The sequence below is a fragment of the Mustela erminea genome, chromosome 9 (assembly GCF_009829155.1).
Source record: "Mustela erminea isolate mMusErm1 chromosome 9, mMusErm1.Pri, whole genome shotgun sequence".
NCBI lineage: Eukaryota > Metazoa > Chordata > Mammalia > Carnivora > Mustelidae > Mustela > Mustela erminea.
The window spans coordinates 76,705,281-76,725,487 of NC_045622.1; the positions used below are offsets into that span (position 1 = coordinate 76,705,281).

The 20,207-nt window shown below is 34.0% G+C and overlaps 1 protein-coding gene and 1 pseudogene across 1 annotated transcript in view; one reads left to right on the forward strand and one right to left on the reverse strand.

The window, feature by feature from the left end:
- LOC116599528 (zinc finger protein 875-like) overlaps positions 1-20,207 on the forward strand; it is a 51,633-nt gene that overhangs the window by 14,082 nt on the left and 17,344 nt on the right. The gene's annotated exons all lie outside the window — the stretch shown is intronic.
- LOC116599844 lies at positions 4,026-4,710 on the reverse strand (annotated as a pseudogene).

The following is a 20,207-nucleotide window of genomic DNA, read 5'->3' on the forward strand; positions in this document are numbered from 1 at the left end:
TGAGCCGAAGGCAGTTGCCTAACCAACTGAGCCACCCAGGCGCCCCCAGAGTTTGAATCTTTTATGTAGACTTTAAGTAACTAAAGGTGAAACAATAGTCCTTTTCCTGAGATCTGCTATGCACAATACCACTGATATATTTATTGAACAGAAAATAGCATAGTTTGCACATTAGTCCATTAACTGCTTCATATCCATTGTTTTAGCATCAAGGGAGAATGACAACACGGTTCTAAAATTAAATCAACCCACCATGTTAGATACATAGCATTGAAAAGCTGATTTTGAAATTAAAATGATGGGCAGCAAAAGGTTAGGCTCCTGAAAAGGATCTGAAACCTTGTCTCAAATATGATTCAATATAAATGCATTCTTCATTAATTTGTAGAACCAAAATGAAGCATTTCACCCTTTTTTGTTGTTCCAAAATTATGATCTCAAAATCATTCAGTTTTGAGCATTTGAATCTCTATAAACTAGTTTACAAAGCTTATGGAGTAAGTTGTAAGTCATGGAGCAGGAACTAGAAAAAAAAAAGAAAAAGAGTGCAGAATCTTACTGCCTTTGCTAAACTGAAATAATCCATCTCTTAGCTTTCAAGATTTTTATATGAAGCCACCATGAATCATAATCTTTGCTTCAGGGAAAGTGTCCAAAAAGTTTGATTTGTTAAATCAAACTCATCCTTGATTTGAAGGAGGCAATTGTAATGATGTCATTTCCTGAATTATCTCAAATAACTGTAGAATCTGAAAGAACCATAATGATTAGTGACCTCATACAGATTAAGGGCAGCCACAAATACAAGCAAGGGCATCCCCTCCCATTCTTCATCTCACAGGCAATGCTCCTTCTGCAGAGTAGTTCAACAAATATTTTAATTTCTTTATGCCTCATCTGTCCCTAAAATTATATTTTATATGATAGCAGATGACTTCAGTAGTAGATGAACAAAGGCATGGATAGATAGGTAGGTAGGTAGGTAGGTAGGTAGATAGAAAATGTTTGCTAGATGTGGTCCATAAATTGTCTTTAAAAATCTGAGGGGTTGGGGAGCCTGGGTGGCTCAGTGGGTTAAGCCTCTGCCTTTGGCTCAGGTCATGATCTCGGGATCCTGGGATCTAGTCCTGCATCGGGCTCTCTGCTCGGCAGGGAGTCTACTTCCCTCTCTCTCTCTGTCTGCCTCTCTGCCTACTTGTGATCTCTGTCTGTCAAGTAAATAAATAAAATCTTTAAAAAAATAAAATCTGAGGGGCCCTCAAAGATAAAAACATTCCAATTATCACTCAACTAAAATTGTTACTATCCTATCGATAACATTTAGAATCACTTTCCTTAAAATGTTGTGCTACAAAATCTGACTTTGAAATTTAAAATCCAGAGTTATTTTAATATGGAAAGTTCAGTGAGTATGATAGTGGAATCTCCTACTACTTTGACTTTTTTTGATTTTCAAGCACCCAAACACACACACACAGACACACACACACACACACACACACACACACACTGTTCTTTTGCCTGGTGCTTGATTTGACACGTATTTCTCCTTATGATTTTAAGGGTTTTTTCTTTTCAATTACTCAGGTTTCAATTAACATCTCAAAGATGTAACATTTAGCACACTGATTTATAATAATTATAACACTTAAAGTTCTTGTCATAAATGTATGAAACTAGGTTATTTACTGATAGTTTTTTTAACATGAACACAATTCACAATACAGATGCCATTTTCTCTTATTTTCCAAAAGTTTATAGATTAAAATACTGAGATTTTTAAAAAATCTTTTAGCTTTATTCACTGTATGTGTTTTTCTTAATCCCACTGAGTGAAAGCATTCAGGTCTAGTGATGTCTAATTCCAAGCTGATGCATAATTACTACTACTCTACCATTACACAGAGAATTATATTATTTATACTTCAGTACTCAGTCAATTTAACCAAAATCCTTTAAAAATTACACTTGACTGAGATGAAACATTTTTCACACCTGAAAGTTTTCCTATATGTTAAATCCTGTTCTTTCATTGAACCATTTATATTTCTTGCCTCTAAGAAATTGTGACTGCTGAAATGCCTTAAATAAGATTCCCCTCAAAACTTTTATTAGTTAATAGAGCTCAGTTTTATTAGTTCTAACCAAGATCCCATTTCCTCTTTACAATATTCTCCCTGGTTTCTGATAATACTCAAATCATTATCTGTTTTTGTTCTATGTTATTTTTTCCTGATATGCATATTTAATGTCAACTATTGGAGAGTTTCTTCTACTAATCAGTGAAATAAATTATGGCCTTTTAAAAAAATAGATTTTGTTGGGCACCTGGGTGGCTCAGTGGGTTAAAGCCTCTGCCTTCGGCTCAGGGCATGATCCTGGGGTTCTGGGATCGAGCCCCGCGTTGGGCTCTCTGCTGAATGGGGAGCCTGCTTCCTCCTCTCTCTCTCTCTGCCTGCCTCTCTGCCTACTTGTGATCTGTCTTTCAAATAAATAAATAAATAAATAAATAATCTTAAAAAAAAAAGGTAAAATAAAATAAAATAAAAAAATAGATTTTGTTTATTTGAGAGAGAGAGAGTGCATGCGCGCATGCCCTTCAGCCTGGGAGGGGATGGAGGGAGAGGGAGAAGCAGGCTCCCCACTGAGCAGGGAGCCAGATGTGTGGCTCCCTGGCATCCCAAGACCTGAGCAAAGACAGACAGTTAACTGACTGAGCCACCCATGCACCCAGTTAAGGCCTTTTAATTTTGATTTCAGACTAGAACATTTTTTAAAGAGGTGAGTATAAGAAGACTTGCTCACACATTTAGAAATGCAGGTGTATCACATCAATGCTTATGGACAACTTAGGAAAAAACTTAAGCAAACAAAAAAGAATAATTTAAAATAATATGGCATATTAGGCAGCATTAAAAATGATGATATGTACTGAAATGAGACTCCACAGTTTAAGAAGCTAAATAAAAGTATACAAAAACATGCATTTGACATATTTTACTGAGCATTAACATGGTGTATTATAAAAATATGCATAAAATAAAATTTGTTCATAATTATAAAAAAATTCAAAATTGTGTTTATAGTCTCGTGTATATTCAGTAATAAACTTGTCTTTATGCGTAATATAACCAGTAAATATAAAAAATTAATTTTCTTACATTCTAGAAAGCTTGGATTATACAGAAAAATTCAAATAATAAAATTAAAATTAACTGTAATGTGTAATGGTTTAAGATGTCTTTTTGACTTTTATTAAAAATTCTGCTCCAGATTTTTAATTTTTCCAAAGAACTTCAAAACAGAAACAGGACACACTTCATCAAGTCTTTCTGGAAAAAAATCTCAGTCAATGTAGTAATTTCACCTTAATTTTTGAGCAAATATGCTAGGAATTCTAATTGCTAGTTTCTTTGTACCACATTTGAAAGTGTGTGTTTACCAATTCTTATTTAAGAATTCCAGTGTTCTTTGTAGATGACCAGGTCAGCCCAGTGCCATGTCTCTTTCACTTTTGATGTCTGTTTCTCCATCTGTTTCTCCTACTGGTCAACAGTTAGTTGATTAGGATTTTTCCATAGATTATTTTACAGACTTTCTTGCAGCTTTTTCATCTGTTTTTGGATGTGGAAATGTCCATACATTTTTCATTACACCCTGAGGAATTATTCACAAATTCCAAAAGTGATTTCTGTTCTTCTTCTATGTCAAACAGTTGTCTCTCTCAGTTAAATTCTTTTTGTTGGACGTGTGTGTGTGTGTGAGAGAGAGAGAGAGATTATTGCTTGTCTACTTATTTTATCTTTTATTTTATTTTTGAGTTTTCCAAAAATTAACTGAAGCAGAAACAAGTTGGTCAGATACTTGTTGGTAAAAAGTAGTTGTAATGGTATTCAAAAATACTTTTCAAAAAGTATTCTAGCACAGGTTTTCTTTACAAACTAGATTATGCTGAAAACTTTTTTTTCCTAAATCTTTCAGGAGTGTTGGTTCTTAAGACAGAGATTACTCCTATTCTGATCTATCTTGTGCTCCTGAAAAACTGCAGAAAGGCATCTGAAGGCTGTTTCTTTAAGATATGGATTTTTTTTTTTTATTCTTGCCAGTAATCTATTGCTGCACTAAGTGTGTGTAATTTTCACTGAAGGTCATGGTGATGCTGAGACGTTTCACTGATAACCTGCCCATCTCCAGTTTCAGCCATCTTAATCAGAAGTATCCTTTCTGATTGAGGGTCAACCAGACGGAGTGAATCCAGATTGGTTTCTCTCAGGTTCAGGGAAGAAGCGTTTGGAAGGGGCAGAGCCATCCCTCTCTCTTGCCTTCCGGCAGCTTCTTATAGGTGGCAATCTCCCCGTCAAGAGCCATCTAGACATTCTGCACATCTTGGTATTCCCAAAGGTGACCTTCCTTCATGCTCCGAATATCATCCTGCAGGCGGCCAGTAGTGTCTTGATAGTCAGCTTCAAGGGCATTGACTTCTGTTTCACTTATTCGGTGTTCAAGGGACTCCGTTCCTCTGAGTGCACCCACTTCACAGGTGAGGGACTGCACCTGCCTCAGGTACTCAAGTAACTCCAGCTTCTGGCACAGGGCATCATTTTCCAGTCCACAGCCTCAGAGAGGTCAGCAGACTGGGACGTGTACCTCTCCGCAGCCTCTAGAAGCTTCTCCGCAGCCTCTTTCATAGGGCTGGCGCGCATCACTCATGACTTGCCTCCTTATTTTAAATTTAGTTTTGCTTACAATGAACATTTTGAGATCCAAATTTATTTTCTTTCCAAGCAGTCTTTTTCTCTTTTGTTGATATCCTTTTAGAAGGACATGCTTGGAATTTAGATAAATGTTTGTTATCTCAGTCTCATCAGCTCTAGGTGAGTGTTGTCATACATCTCAGGAACCTAACCCTCATTCCTTTGTGCTGCCAGAGCATTTCATGGGGCCTTTTACAAAATTTGCTTAAACAATGACTCTTTGCTATCGTTTTATTACTGATGTTTGCCAACTGTCTATGGTAATTTATTCAAACATCATCCCTCACTCATAGTATGTGCATATGTAAAACTGCATTTAATAAAAGCCATATTGCAGGGGTTAAGATTTTATGAGGTATGTGTGTGGCACTGAATCTGTTGATAGTTCCCCGAACACGTTTATATCATTTATCCGTGCTCTCTCTCCCTGTTCTTTTCACTCACCTCCACCCTTTACCGTAGGTAAAATTTTCCTGTTCTCTTTTGTAAGATCTTCCTAAACTTCTGTATTTCTCTAGTACATGATACATGGAAGGGAAAGCTCTGAACTAACATGCATTTATTTGGATTTTTAGAAGTCACACCTTTATTCAATGCAAAAGACATTAGGATTGTGGGGGGGGGGATTAAAAATATCCTGTACAATAATCCCCTTTTTTTGTTCATATCTTAATATTTTCCCAACATCAGGTTCAAGTTAAAGATTTAAGAAGTGATTTTACTTTGTTAATTTTTATGATAAATATATGTACATTTAAAAATATATATATTTTATTGTATATGACATATTTTTGTAAGAAGGATTTAAAGTGCAAATTAAATAGATCCACACATGTGTATATATATATATATATATACATATATATATATATATATATATACATGTGCACATTTATGTATTTGAAGAATTACCAGCAGAAAATAAAGATCATAAAAAGGAAGAGAGAGAAACATTCCTGAAGGATAAAGTAACTGAATATTAAATTCATTTCTGGGGCACTTGGGTGGCTCAGTTGGGTAAGAGTCTACCTTCAGTTCAGGTCATGATCCCAGGGTCCTGGGACGGAGCCCCTTGTCTGGCTCTCTGCTCAGCTAGAAGTCTGCTTCTCCTTCTCCCTCCACTCCTTCCTTGCTCATGCTCTGTCTCTCTCTCTCAAATAAATAATTAAAATCTTTAAAAATTTTTTGAAAATTCATTTCTGAAAATTATAGACAGGAACATTCAGTAATCATTTGGATTAATAATCAGAATAAAGGCATATTGATTTCTACCAAGAAAAGATATTTTATAGCCTCAAGTTGTGAAAGAATTATTTTGTAAGACTGTCTTTCGTCAGTTGAGCAACATGTTGGTTAATGTCATCAGGAGAGTGTTAAAATATGGAAGTGACTATTTTTTTGCATGAGCTTTGGTGATGCAGACCGTTGGAAGTAGATCAACTGAATTTCTAACCATCCCTTTAAGACATTTCCCACCACAAATTACATAAAGATTGACCTCAGCTCTTTGATTTGTTTGTACTAAGCTCTATGAAACAAGTCAATGTGTTGATGTTTTCAGAGCTACCAGTTAGGATACAACCAAATTTCTGGATTTATAATGGTATAGCTAATATATAAATGTCATTGACAAATTAAATACAAGCCTACTTTCTAAAATTAAAATGCTGCTTATTTCTGAAAAAGACCTTTGCATATGTATGTAAAAATCTTTTTATCATAATTTTTAAATTGAATGTCTTATTTTATTGGAATGTTTTAAAAAAACATCTGTAAATACTAATAATGACTTGGTCCCAAGATTACTATTTTATTAGGGATATGTTTTATTTAAGTTGAGGATATACATATTGAAATTAAAGGTATATTTATATTGACAGAGAGTAGATACTAAAAGTAAAGTGGTCATTTTTTTCTTAGGGATGTTTCAGTCTTCAATGTATTAACATATTTGTTAAGGCAAGCACCATGAAATAAATTTTCTTCCTTCTATAGGTAGGATCTATCTCAGTTTTTAGCTTAAAATTTGAAATTTTATTTTGCTGCCTAGCTTTATTTTTAAATAAGGCAAGCTGTGTTAGATTTAAAAATATACATAATGTTAAGCTACCTGTGTATTTGCTTTCTTCAAGAGTAATAATTTATATTTATCACAAATATGCTAATATAGTTTTATTATTGTTCATGTCTTTACAATTCTTCTATAAAATGTAGGAAAAGGCCTTACACATATTCATCCTGTTCTAAAATAATTGAGATGACATAAATTATTATAAGAATTATTAGAATTATTAGAATTAAAAACATGAGAAAAATCATAAACATAATAAAAATCAATCAGATATATGAATATGTTCTTAACCTTCCTAATAATATATGAAGTACAAATAAAAACAATAGTACAACCGTTTCTAATATAATAGTTTTGCAAATTTAAAAAAATCAGTACTGACCCAATAAGTAGTCAAAAGTCAATTCTTCCTTTTTTCAAGATTTATTTACTTAGGGGCACCTGGGTGGCTCAGTGGGTTAAGCCTCTGCCTTCGGCTCAGGTTATGATCTCAGTGTCCTTGGATGAAGCCCTGCGTTGGGCTCTCTGCTCAGCGTGGAGTCTGCTTCCCATTCTCTCTTTCTGCCTGCCTCTCTCCCTACTTGTAATCTCTCTGTCAAATAAATAAATAAAGTCTTTTAAAAATTATTTATTTATTTATTTTGGGGGGGAGGCTCAGAGGAAGAGGATGAGAGAGAATCCCAAGCAGACTCCCTTGGAGAGTGGAGCCTGATGCAGGGCTTTATCCCAAGACCCCAGTATCGTGACCTGAGCAAAATCAAGTTTGACTCGCCACGACTGAGCAACCCAGATGCCCCAAAAATGAATTCTTATACATAGTCAAGGAGGAGTACGAAATGATACAACATTTGAAAAAATAAATGATAAATTATAAATGTATCATTAAATTTTAATGCATATACTATACCAATTTTATTTTTTGCAATTTATTCTATATAAATATTTTCATGAAAGAGAAATTGTATAAAATATTCTAATATCTCTAACAATGGGAATAATAATAAGGCAACAGTACTTTCCTTCTCAGAAAATTTGTTTTATTTATTAATGCTAGATTAATGGTTCAAAAGAACTAATCATATGGTGCCAAAATGATAAATACATAGAAATCTTATCAATATATGATCTTCATGAGATGAATTTGTAAATGTAACTCTATCTTTTTGTTTATATTACCATGACCCCTGCCACGTTACCCCAGATTCTAACCATCTTCTGCAAAGTGCATGCAATCTCACAAGAAGTTAATCTGTAGCACTTGCTTACTGTGTGTTATAGGAACTAACTCAATGAAACTTAGCTTTCATGTTGCTATCATCATCACCAATATCAATATAACTTTCCTTGATCATCACAGTTCGTACACACACAGATACACACACACACACTTAAAACTAAATGGAACTTATATTTATTTATTTATTTTTAAAGATTTTATTTATTTATTTGACAGAGAGAGAGATCACAAGTAGGCAGAGAGGCAGGTGTCAGGGGTCAGAAGGAAGCAGGCTCCCAGCCGAGCAGAGAGCCTGAAGAGGAGCTCAACCCCAGGACCCTGAGATCATGACCTCAGCCAAAGGTACTGGCTTATCCCATTGAGCCACCCAGGCACCCCTAAATGGAACTTTTAATATTTTCCAAAGTAGAAGGAAATATTACACCTTTAAGAGACGCTTAGAATACTTTGAAAGGTAAGTAAGATGAGTATGTTAAGTAGTCTTACCATAAGAAATGTTTATCTTTGAAATAGAGTGGTTAAATTTTGTATTTTTAAGATCACAGAAAGATAATGTTACAGACACAGAACTGCATAAATCATGCCTATTTTCATGCATCAGTTTTACATAAAGCCCAGGCTAAGTACTCTGGTTGTCTTCCATCAGAGTATCTTGTTCGGTGAATAGCAGAGGGATGGAGGCTGGGGAAAGATAAATGTGAAGATAATGTTTTTCATTATCTTTGTAGCATACTTATTGTCCCATTCTACAATCTTAAATGGATATAGTTGTCATAAAGACAAAGCAAAAGAATAAAAAATAATCTGACTATTAAATAAAACCTGTATAGCTGTCACAAAGTAAAAACAATGAGCAGTGAGTTGGAGGCATCCTCTTGTGGATAGTTTAGTCCATATGATGACTACATTAGAAAAGAAGAGTAAATAAGGAATATCTTAGTTTGAATTTTGCAGTGTATCTCAGTTAACCTAGTACTTTACTGGTGTACCATGCTTCTAATAATTCCCAATTGAGACGTCATGAAAAAAGATTCAGGAAAAGCTCACTTCTCGTGAGAAGTTCATCAACTTTTTTTGTCTTTTTATCATCTCTCTTTATCTTTGTGCTACATTTATTCACTAAGGAGTGTGCACCTGTATTCACTTTCACCTTTCAGCTTGAGGAATTTAAATGTCAATAGACCTCTACATTTATCTAGTGATCTACATGAGACTATGACTCTATATTTTCATGGATGGGGTATGTGTGTTTGTGGGTGGGGTGGGGTGGTTGGAGGTGAGGTTATATAATTTGGAACCAGACAGATTTGTGTGTAAATGTTATTTTTTTCATATACTACCTATTTTCATAGTGTCAATGGACAAACATAAAGACAAAGACCAGTGTATTAAGGACTGCCGAACAAAACTAAAGGTAGAACTTGAAATATTGAATAGCTTCACCAACCATGGATTTCCTGCCCTTGCATATTTTGAGACGTAGGAAAAACAGTACTTTGTTTAGCTTAAGTCTAATGCTTCCTTTAGAAACATAATAGGCTATTACATAGCATTATTGACCTATCAGTGATGTTAATTTGACATGCATGTTTCTTTAGCTACCTAAATATTATACAAAACATATTCTAATATGCGCTTGTGATGTTATGAACAAAATGAAAATGCACTAATATGTATAATATATGGTTGTGTGTGTGTATGTGTGTGTGTGTGTGTGTGTTGCTGCAATTCATGAGTATAGCTATCTTCCTGAGACACAGAGGTGAAAGTTAAAGGACTAACAGGAAAGGGACAGGCACTAAGGAAGACAGGAGATAACATTTCTTCTTGGAAAACGCTAATCCCATTTAGATATTATGGGGCAGTTGGGCAGAGGAAGTGGGATGAGATAATAAATTTCCAAAATTAATGAAAATATTTACCTAGAGACATTCTGGAAGAGTGCTCTTTGTAGAGTGTGATAGATGACAACATAAAACTGTTTCCATACAATATTCTAGTTAATTAGCTTAATAATGGATTAGGTAATAGTCACTTCCAGTCATAAAAAGATTTGGTCCATGGTTCTGATGAATGGCTGTGTCACGTTTAGCAGTTTAGTAGTTATTTATAGATCCATGCTGAAGATTAATGCAGATTACAGTTATTTGTCCCTGACTATTTAAGAGGTTAATCTTCAGTTAGATTTTCCCAAGCACCATATGAAGAAAGACCTGGAATAGGAATCAGAAAAGGTATAAAGGATAATACCATCAAATGTCTGCTCCAACAAAATTAAAATAAAGATAAATGTATTTCCTTTATGTCTCCATTACTCCTGGAGGAGTAAACAGTCATCAAAAATCCAAGTAATGGCATTCTCAACAGCTTGATACTTTTGTCGGAAGAAAAAAAAAAAAAAAAAAAAAAAAACCTCAAAAACAAAACCAAAAAACACTACATTTATTTACTTTGTTTTATGATGGGATGAATTTATTTGTTTATTTCCCTGTACCCCATCTTCTCTTCTAAGAGAAATAACATACTAGATGACTGTGAAATAGTTGTCCAAGAAAACTGATTAAGAAGAAGAAAAAAATTCACTTGGCTCATTTTATTTAAGTAACACAGTTCTGAAGGGAGGGTTTTGAACTACTCTGCTTTAAAAAGCCTGCTAGAAACCACTCCAGACTATAAAAATATCTGATAAAGATTAAATATACTTCTGTTTTATTTTCAAATTGGAATAACTGTATAATTAATTGGCCTTGTCTTCAGGTAACAGATATGTCAGATCCTGAGGACTACCCTGAGTCTAGTTGGAAGTGTGCATAGGTGACTCAGCATTTCAGTTAGGAAGCAAATACAGGCATAGCCACAATAATAGCAATTATTTCTGTGCCCTTCTTCCTTCTTCTACTGAAGCAGATGCCTTTGAATGAGATCAATTATAGGACTTTATCTAAAATTTCTGGCTAAAATACTATTCATATTGCTGTGAATGGCAATTTTATGTGTTATCAGTTGGGAAATTCAGAATAACAAAAAAGAAACAAAATTGCAGTTGGTCCAAAAAGAGATCAGGAGAAGAAATCTAAACACTGGTTTAGAAAATGGTTTATGAATACTATTCTAATGACCGAACTTTTAAAATTGTGTCTGCATGATTTCTCCTTAATATTCAAACTTCTATATGAAACATTTTCAATGATTTAGGATTTATGAATACCTATGAATCAATTTCATTGCTTTGATGTGCAATATATCTGTTTCATTACACTGGCTCATATATGTTATATTTTCTATTTTAATTCCTATAAAAGTCACTCTGGAGTAAATATTTAAAAATAGAAGCTGCAGTATACATTCTATTTTAAAAATATATGAACGAAATCATCCCTAGGATGTGTCATTGAGGAATAATTTGGGGGTTTTATTTTATGTTATTTCAAATCATTTTCCCAGTACTAAGCTAAAAAATAAATCCACTTTTCAAATTCTTTTAGAATTAGATTAAGGGAATTATTGGCAAATTTCATTTTATTAAATAGACAAAATTAAGTAGTGGAAACAACTTTGTTAGAGTGACATATTTAGACTCAAGTAGAAACTTTTTTGAAGATGTACTTATTTATTTGAGAAAGACTGCATGCACGCATATGCAAGTGGGGGGAGGGGAAGAAAGATAGATTCACCAGGCAGACTTCCTGCTCAGTGTGGAGCCCCAACATGGGGCTTGATCCCATGACCTACCCCTGAGATCAGGACCCAAGCCAAAACCAACCAACTGAGCCATGCAGGTGCCCCTTAAAACAGAATTATAGTTCATTGTCCTCCAGCTTCCTACCCGTTATTCAGTTCCCTGTATGGAAATAAAATATCCACCAAACCACTATCTGAAACTTCTGGAGAGTTTTTAAAATAAGTTGTTTCTAATCAGCTACAAACTCCTCTATAACTGTCACTAATTTGTTCTTACTTTGTCATTAGGAGAAGGACCAACACTACTTCACACTGTGTGTGACCTTTCTCCAGTATATACATTCTTAATTGGACACTGTTTTTCTTTATAGATAACCCCAAATTAATCTCAGGATCCATTAATACATAAAACTTAGAGGTTTTTTTTTTTTTTTTTTTTTTCCTCATTCAGTGAAAAAACTGATACAAAATTAGTTTCTTATCACTTCATGGTCCCTTGAATCTTTGGTTACAATTGTCCAATGAAAGTCTACTTCCAAAATTACAAGATTATTTTTATTATGACTGGATACTTGAATTGGTTCCAAAGAATTATATTTGGGACAATTTTTAAAGATATGAGAAAGAGTGTGCTCACTTGCTCCTTTCATATGGGAAGTTTAAGACTAGCTCCTAAGTTAGGTTATAAATATGTGGCATGCCTCTGTTGCTTCTGTAAATACAAAAACTAAGAAAATTCAAAGCTTTTTTTAAATGTTGTATTCTAGAGTGACTTATCTGACAGCTGATGTCACACCATTACTGAAATTGACTGAACTTAACTCTCTCTCCCCACTTTTAAGTAGGAAAAAAAAAATAAAATATATATATATATATATATGATGTGAACACTAGAGTTAACTGGGGCAATTGTCACAGTAACAGAAAGTGAATTGCGATTTTTAGACCCAAAGTAACAAAAAACTTTTGAAATGATAAATCACATCTATATTTATAGTCTTGTACATAGAATTCTTTTAAAGAATAGAGAAGTTCATGCCAAAGTTTATTTTTATTTTTTTAAAGCCTTAGAAATGACAAAAATAGAACTGATGATAATAATAAAGCAAAAACTTTGACATCTCACATCAATTTGAATGGCATGTTATGTTGCTTTCTTGTAAAATGAATCCTAAGGTAAAAAATATTGCTTGTTGGATTCAAATAGGCAATTGTGTGTATTTTTTGATATTTCTGTTTGAAGAGGAAAGATCAAGGTTGCAAAAAAATTCATTTTTCCCCAAAAATAATTATGTTGGAAGGATGAAAAAGTTTTTTCTTTTATTAGGCAGGTCCTCTTTAGGGGATAGGTGTTACCTCAGTATATAGGACCCCTAATTTCAACATTTTAATTTATGGAAACACCAAATGACAAAATATATGAGTAAAGGCTGACATAAATGGGTGAAGAATTAGTTATCCCAACTGCTTTATACCCAAATGCTCTTTTATGTGTGCTTGAAAAAACATCATTTTTATATATGATAACTTGAAAATGCATATCCATGTAGGTTCTCTTGGGAAAAAATAATTTAGTTGTACAATAAACTTAAATATGAATAAAAGCCTTTATAATGATGGAAAAAAATAAGTAATATTGTTATTTGTTTATTCTACGTTTTTAAAAAGCTGTCCAAGGAAAAAATTCCAAAATGTATTTCGTGTTTAGGGTTAATTGAGTTTCTTAGATCTGTGGGTTTATAGTTTTCATTAAACAGAGAGATATTTTTGTACTACTTCTTCAAGTGTTTTTCCTGATCCTTTTCACTGAGGGATTCCAGTTATATGTATGTGTTATTAGGCTGTTTGAAATTATCCCATGGCTTTTTGATGCTCTATTTATTTTCTAATCTCTCTCTCTCTCTCTCTCTTCTTGGTCTGTATTTTATTTTAGATAGTTTCTATTGTTATGACTTCAAGTTCACTAATACTTTCTTCTGCAGTAACTGATCTGCCCTTAATCTCAGCTATTGCATGCGTTATTTCAGACAATGTTTATTTTTCTATTTGTCTAAAGTTTGATTTAGATTATGGTTTGGATTTTCTACATCCTCCATTCAAAATCTCAGCATTCCTTACCTTCTTGAGCCATATATAGTCCAAGTTATGGTTATATATTTATAATAACTGCTGGCATGCTCTTGTTTATTAATTCTATCATTTGTGCCATATCTGAGTGTCTTTCTATTGATTAAATTTTCACCTTCTTATGGATTGTCTTCTTCTTTGAATACAGATAATTTTTTTATTGAATACCAACTGTTGTGAATTTTGCTTTCTTGCGTATTGGATATTTTCATATGCCTATAAATATTCTTTATCTTGTTCGGAAGAACATTTATTTTTAAAACATTTGATTCCCTAGAGGCTTGCTTTTAAAAACCTGATGAAACCAGCACAGCCCTGAGTTTATGACTAATCTTGCCCCACTACCTAGCCAAAATCCTTCTGACAACTCTACTTGAAGCTCTCTGAATCATGAGTTGTTTTCCATTTTGGCTTGTGACAACAAGATTTATTCCTGACTCTAGTTTTATTTCAGATTAAGTGGTAGTATAATCCTTATCAATTGTCCTTTCACTGGTCTGGGTTATTTTCCTCATGATTACATGAATCATTCCTCGGCTAGGAGCTCTAGGATGACCATTTTTACAGATCTCTGGAGCTCTCTTGTGTAGCCCTCTTTTCTATGGTATTCTGCACATGAGACTACAGTCACCTTGACTTCTACAGATACGCAGTTCTCCTTCCAGATAATTGCATTTTTACCATGGAGACTTTTGAGATTTCCTTTCTGCATATTGGTCACAGGTTCCTGACTTTTTCTGGTTTTAATTCACCATGTAGGTTGTCTCTGTTAAATTTCTGTTGCTTTTCAATTTAGCTTCTCTCTTGAAACCTGCATAAAATATTTGGAAATATTCAGAAGAATTTCGATTGTTGGTTATTTACTCCTTCTAACCTGCTGCTATTATTTTTCTCTTGCTTTTTAACTTTGAATTCTATCATATGATTTTTCCTTGTTACATTATGTTAACATATCAATTATTTTTCATGTTATAGTGGTAGAAGGTACAAACTTATTCTAGGTTTTGCATCATTTTAAGCCAGGGGTAGGCAAACTTACCACCCATAAGCCAAATCTGGCCTTCAGCCAGTTTTGTAAAAAATTTTCATTGCTCATTTGATTATGCATTGCTCATGGTTGCTTCCCTATTATATTGGCAACACTGAGTAGCTGTGACAGAGCTCACACATTTAGCAAAACCTAAAATATTTACTTTCTGGTACTTTACAAAAAACGTCTGCAACCCTGTTTTAAGCTTTATATGTGTGTGTGTTGGGGGGCACTTGTATTTACCTAGTGTTTATATATCAAAGCCAAAAATTTTTCAAACTTAGTATCAAAGCATCAGAGTTAAAATTCATCTGTAAAGCTTATCAACTATTTAATTTTTTTTTAATTTTTTTTTTATTTTTTATAAACATATATTTTTATCCCAAGGGGTACAGGTCTGTAAACCTGGTGATTCAACTATTTAATTTTATCCAGGTTACTAGACCTGCTTAAGATAGCCTAATTTCAAAATGGGAATATTTATACATTTAATACTTATAATTAGGAATAAATGATAAAATGCACTGAAATTACTTCATGCATAATGCACATTTAGTAAAGCCCCTTACTTCCCCCCTTACTAAAATGAAGCTAATGAAAACCAAAATAGGGACTATATACATTTCCTATACAAAATAGAAGTATGCATATCTGAAACATCATTAGATTGGAAGTTTGTTCTCTTTCATTTTTGTTTACGTGTCAGTGTAACCTCTAAATTCAGAAATTCGTAGAGGAGGCAAGTACTCATACACAATCTTTAACAAGAACCTGACTTTTAGACTGAAGTCTTTTGGTAAATTAGATCATTTCATAGCTATGGGATAATATAAAGACTCTTATAAGTCTGGACATGTTTTACAGCAAAATTCTTTTTCTTTTTTTTTTTTCAAAAATCCTCTTGTTGAAAGACAGTTTTCTCCTTCCCTTTTTCTTTTGGAGGTTTATTTACCATTTTGTGCATATTGTTTGAGATACTCAGAGACCTAAGTGAGAACCTCAGTCATGGGCTGGGCGCAGTAGATCTGCGCCCACATCATTTCTGTTTCATCCCCCACTTACATTTTAAGTTCTAAAACATCAATTTGCACATTTTAAGTTATTCAAACAGGCCACTTCCCTGCATGGGAACTCTTCCTCTCTGTATGAGAAGAGATGAGTAAAACTCCCAGAGTCATGACTTGTCCTCTGGCTCTCCGGGGACTGAAAAGACCTTGAAAGTGTTTTTGTCTACAGTTCTGGAGAAGAAAGATTTTGGGCAGGCCACACCGGAAACTGTTTTTCCTTCTGGTGCAACTGCTCTGTAGTGCACAGAAGACTGGGAGTTTGATGTTTGGTTTTCTTTGTAAATGTGACACCAAAGTGCCGATGGCTGTGCTTTCGCTTCTGTATCCAGTCTAAAGTGCCAACAGGGAGAACATGAAAGGCTAAACTGAGAACTGCAACTTCAGAAAACTGAAATCTTTTGGGTAGGCAGAGCTTGATTTTTCTACTAGGCTGATTTATTTCCTGAACATTCTAAAAATAAATGTATGAGATGTCAGACATGTCCCGTGAAATATAGTCATAGAAGTAAAGAAAATATTTTAAAATATGTGTGCATATTATTCATGTATTTGGATCAGGACTAAGAGAAAACAAGAAAATGAAAAGCCTATAAAAATAAGAAAATGAAAATACTGAATTTTTCGTCATAGGCTTGTAGCACATTAAATAATTTTTCTTGTTTTGAAATGTCTTGCTAGGTTTCATAATAAAAAAGGGTTTATTTTAGAAGGTGCACATTTAAGATGAAATGACAAAATGTGAAATTGTTTTGTGAGGAAATACTATGCTTCATACTGTGCATATAACTTTAAAGTATTAATTTAATTTTTATTCATAGTATTTATTAGGAAAATGTTTTCCTTTTTATGTGTTTCAGTTTAGCCTATTTTTAAATCCTTTGAAAATACAATTTGATCCCTATTGTTTTCACCAAAGTAGCCCCTCCAAAAAATCTTGACTTTGTTTCTTTAAAATGTTTTAATTAACAGAGGACATGTTATTGATTTTATGAATGCCAGGTGAGATATCGGAGTTTGTGTGCCAAAATGCTAAGTCTCAGTGTTGGTTATTCATTGCCATCAAGGATTATTAGATTCAGAATCTAAAAGGCTATCGATAGACAAAAGTTTACTTTATCTTGTATCTGATGTGGCTCTGCATGTAACATATATTGAAAAGATCTTGGGCATTTTAGTTAACTGGTAATTTGGCTACACATGAGTGGAATTTAGTTGCCAAGAAAATTAGTATAATCCAACTGGGAATTAATAGAAAAACAGTATCTCAGAAAAGACACTGGGACTCCCATGTGGCTGGCCAAGGGTACATCTTTAGGATCCTATTCTGTTTTGGCTGTTGAGTTATAAGGAAAAATAAAACCCAAACTGAACCCATTCAGGGCAATGAGGACATTTTGAAAGCATTTTGAATAAGAGATGAGGGAACTGGATATGTCCACCTTGAAGAAGATTAGATGACAGGAGGAAGATGTTGTCAGTCTCAAGTATTTGAGAGATATCATGTAGGAAAGTGTTGTAAACTCTTCTCTTTGGCTTCCTAATGGTATAATCTAGATCAAATGCCAGAATTTAGGGAGATGAGTTTGCGTTCAATAGGAGGCAGAATTTTAGTGCTACCCGGAGATAAAAATTATAGGTTTTGACAGGGAGCAAGTTCCCCATCTCTATTAGATCATCTTTTGACAGGCGTATGTTCAAGAAAATTGAAGGATTGTCAGCTCAATCAGATATTTTAAGGTTCTTTCAAATTCATAGAGTATGAAATCTATATATTTGTACACACATGCACACACACACATGCACACACACACACCCAAAGCAAAAACACTTTCTGCACCAAGTTACAGGCTCCTAGTCCTCAGATTTTATACTCTCCTTACTTTTGATAACGTGATAGAAAGAACTACATAGGATACATGCATTTAGAATAAATACTAATATGACCAGATTTTTATTTTTAAAAAATATAATTTCTTAAATTTTCAAAAAAATCTGGATTTTGTTATAGTAGAGGATGAGAAGAAAGAAAGAAGGAAGGAAGGTAAAGAAACTGAAGGGAAGCTGGAGGTTCTAAAGGGACTGGAGACTTAGACAGAGAAGGGCTGCTGTTCCCTGCATGGCATGGTGCAGCCCAAGGTTACAGCACATATTGGTGACGAACTTGGATTCTGAAGTCATGCTGATATGAGTGCACATTCTAGCTTTGCTCTTTTCTAGCTGTATGTCCTTGAGCAATTTATCTCAGCAGTCTTGGCCTCAGTTTTTGTTCATCTGCAAAACTGAAACAGCAAGAGTACATAGCTCTATACAGTTACAAGAGAAACACAAGATAATGCTTGTGGAGGGCATGGTACTTTTAGGACTCAGTGATTATAATTATTACTGTACTGTTACACATGAAGTACACTTGCCTTTACACTGATAAATTCTCAACTACGATGACACAGTATATGATTCACGTTGGGGAGAGCGTGTGTGTGTGTGTGTGTGTGAGACAAAATCAATAATTATGACATAGTGTTTAGAATTCTATGTTTTGTTTTGTGTTTTTTTATATGAAAGGGGAATTTGACCCTCTGCTAATAAACAAGAAATGATAATTATCTAAAGCTATAATCTCATCTAAATAGAAAATAAAATTATTTTTATGTTCCCAAGATACGTTGAATGGTTGTTTTCAAATTATTTTAAACCAATATGTTCAGATTAAAGAAATGAATTCAAATATGTGACTGAACTCATCTTCCTGAGAAAGAAATGCTGTTCAAAAGTAGATACAATTACTTTTCTTTGAGTCTGTTCTTCCATTTAACCCATCTGTAAGTTAGTGTTTTCTTCAGTTTTTTTAATCAATGGTGAATGGTGGTGCTCTTCCAACTGAAAAAATACATTCCTTTATTCAATATAGTCTCAGTAGTATCAGCTAAACTGACAGTAAGAATCAGATGATTGTTTAAAAAATAAATAAAATAACCTTCTGTGAATTTCCAACCTCTCCACCTCAAATAGGCTTACACATTTGGTGAAACAATATTTTGATTTAATGTGTAAGTCTTATGAAAAGCCATAACATCTCTTTTTTTTCCCCATACCTAATTAGTGCTATTTAATTTAATAGTTTGTGATTTAATAATAAAAATATGAATGACCATATTATAGGGGATTTTAAGATGTTTAAGACATGTCCTCATCTAGTGGGAGAGGAAGATAAGTTTACAAATATATAAGCTCATGAATATGTGTTGAAGATATTATATAAGAGGGAAAAAAACTAAACAGAATTATACAGAATCAGAGAAAGGAGAAATAAGTTTATTTGGTTAATTCAATGGAGGCTTCATGAGGGAGGATACATTTGATGGCTACATAAGAGAGGGTGTGAAATTTGGAGAGAGATGAAAGAAGGCACCTTAAAAAGAGTTAAGAGTCTGAAGAACACACTCCTGTGAAGAATTGTGTTTATGTTCTATTGACCATTTCCTGTGGCTGATGTGTGGAAGCCTAGAAAATCAGAGGTCTTTACCAGACCCCTCTTCTGACTTGAGTCACATCCATTTCTATTATTTACATTGTTTACCAATGCAATGCCCTCTGAGGTTTTCTTTCACCTCATTACCCCAGCCTCTGTTCTAGTTTCCCTCCTATGCTCACTCTTAAATGTACAACCAGTCTCTCTCTCTCTCTCTCCCAGGACCTGTGGTATTCATTTCACTTTCTCAGATCTGCTAAGCTCTTTCTGATCCTTCTGCCTAGAAAGTTCTGTATCCCTATCTGCCCCACCACCCAATCTTTCCCTAGTTAATTGCTCTTTATTCTTCATTCTGTAGCTACTATTTCCTCCAGGAAATCTTTCCTGACACCCCGCCTTGCATACCTCCTGTGTGCTTCAATCGACCAAGAATTCTGCTGCGGCACTACCACACTTGTTTTTAATTTCCTATGTTCCTGTCTGTATTCTTTTTTTTTTTTTTTTTTTTTTTTAATTTCCAGCATAACAGTATTCATTATTTTTGCACCACACCCCGTGCTCCATGCAATCCTGTCTGTATTCTTTATCAGCCTAGAAATGCATGAGAGCAGGAGTCATATTACTCGTTTCTCCATTACTAGCACCGTGGTTTCCAGGAACTGTATATGAGCACAGCGGTTATTCTTGGCTCAGTGAATGAGTAAGCAAATGAGTGCTAGATTCATTAGCATCTAATGTTTTGAGAATTATTAGAGTGTTAATATAGACTAT